The following is a 2,567-nucleotide window of genomic DNA, read 5'->3' as shown; positions in this document are numbered from 1 at the left end:
GATTAATGATAATTAAAGCAGGTCTTCGGTTAAGTCGCAGTTATAGGAATTATTATTTTTAATAAAAAGTTACTAACAAAATATTAAAAAATAATTATAAGCAGTGGTTAAATATATTGAATATTCATTTAATATAGTAAGGAGTAATGAATAATGATGAATAAATATAATGTGCAGAGTTATTTGGATTGAAATGTGAAATATTATTAATAATACATAATCGTCAATTCCAATGTAAATTTAAAATAGTTCTTATTTAGTGAGTTCATGATTTCATTATTTTCGACATTACACTTGGCCTTGGCATCATAATATTTCTACACTTAACGTTTAGTATAAATTTCAGTTTCATCGGAAAAATGTATTGTTATTATTATCGTTGATATGAATGGTAAGATATATATATAACTAATTATTTCAATTTTAAATAAACAATGATTTAAAAATAAATGTTTGATACGCTTTCGTTTATTATAATATATTATGCATGGTAGAAGGAATTTAAAATATTTATGGTTGGAAAAACGGTTTTTCATTTAGTTAGATGTCTTGATTTTTAATAAAACATCCGTTGTCATGGTTAATTATTAACAAAAACATATTTATAATTCATGAATTTTTCTCGTGGAGCAAAAATAAAGAGAAACTTGCTATGGTTTTTTCATTTGTTTCTTAAAATTATTGAGTACTGATATCACAAAAATAAAATCTCTACAACACAGATAAAATTATCTTTTATGTAGTGAGAAAATTTAGGTCTATGTCCTCGGCTACCCCACTTCGGAATTTAGAAACATAATTAACTCTATTCGGATGTGCTGGTTTGTGATTTTAATCTTATTGTGTGTTCAACCCTTTCCCAAGTTATTCAACTTTCAAATTCGAGGAACTAAAATAAACTTCCAGTTACTCTTTTCTATACAAAAAAAATATTTTGTCATGTGAATCTGATGATAACTGTTTCATGCTTACCTCATTATTACACAAAAAAATGGAGGGAATTACATGGGAACACTTTTGAAACACCTTGAACTCTTTGACATATATTTAAGATTCAACATTTTAATTCTTTTAAAAATGACTGTATTGAACCGCTGTGTTTTTATTACTATTGTCTTTTGTCTGTCAAATTTTGATTATTTTTTTTTTTTAATTTAGCAAATTGGACCTTCCAAAGGAAATTCTAAGTCCTTTTCAAAATAATCCGTAAAACCGAGAATCTTTCGGCAAACCTTGTTTTAATTTAATTTTATTGATGTTATTTAAAAATAAGTGATACTATTAACACTTGAATTTTTAACAAATATTCATATCATTATTAACTAAACATGACTTAATTCAAAAAATATTTAATACCTTTTTGTAGTATTTATAAATATTCAAACCGAGAAAGTTTCCTCTATTTATAAAATGATTGTTTTAGGGCTGATAAAAATCAAAAACATAACACCAGATTTCTCAAAAGTTGAGTAGTATTTTAATGAAATATTAAATAGTATAAATGATGACAAAAATATTAAAAATATATTCACACATTTTTTTATATTCGTTTTGAGTTAAGAACTATATTTGAGGTTTTAACTAAATTCATCAAAATTATGAAAACTATTTTATAGTTATAAACGTAAATGTGCATACCTTTGTCTTGAAAATTAGAAACAACATTCCTCTTAAATTAATTTATTGGAATTAAAAAAAAAAATTAGTCACAACATTTTTTATGAAGAATTGAATATCAAATTTTGACGTAAATGGATATTTGAACATACATTTTAGTTTATTCAAAAATATTTATGGAGATTTCAATTTTTACGCTGATTATTATAATTTTTTGTAAGTAATTTTCAAAATATTTAGATTAACATTAAGCTATTAAATTTAATAAAAATTATTCATACAATTACACTGTATTATTAATATTATTGTAGTATAATTAGTATAAATATTACTATAAAATATACTTTTAGTAATAAAGGCTGACAGACCTCAGTCTTGGCTCAGAATCCTTTTTCGTATGCAATGATGTATCATTGAATTCAAATGTATTATCCATTACAGTTACCTACCCAACATTAAGATACACTGGACTTCAAGTGTATAGTAGAATGGTTAACTACTTGTCTACATTTTTTATTTTAATGCCTATACAGATAATAATAATTATATTTCACTACCTATTGATTTTCTACTAGTTGATGAAAATTAATTATTTGAATCAATTGCCCGTACATACATTTTTTCAGATTTATACAAATTGAGTAACCGTTACTTTAACAATTTCAAAATTATAAACTTGGCAGGCCCCTTAATTGCCATATCGTTATAATCTCCAGGTGAGAGCTACTATATATAATAAATGTGGTGGCAGTCAACTTTAAAGATATAACTGAAGTATCGGCACTTTAATTTTTAACTACGTCTAAAATGATGAGTATTTAATGATGTATATGCACGATTCTTATAACGACCGTTAGGTAACAATAAAATAACGACTACAGTCACAGTTGTAAAATATTAATAACATATTATAAACGCTTACATAAAACAAAAAAAATATTTAAATAAAC

This window comes from Myzus persicae, unplaced genomic scaffold (assembly GCF_001856785.1).
Source record: "Myzus persicae strain clone G006 unplaced genomic scaffold, MPER_G0061.0, whole genome shotgun sequence".
NCBI lineage: Eukaryota > Metazoa > Arthropoda > Insecta > Hemiptera > Aphididae > Myzus > Myzus persicae.
Note: the sequence above shows the minus strand (reverse complement) of the source record.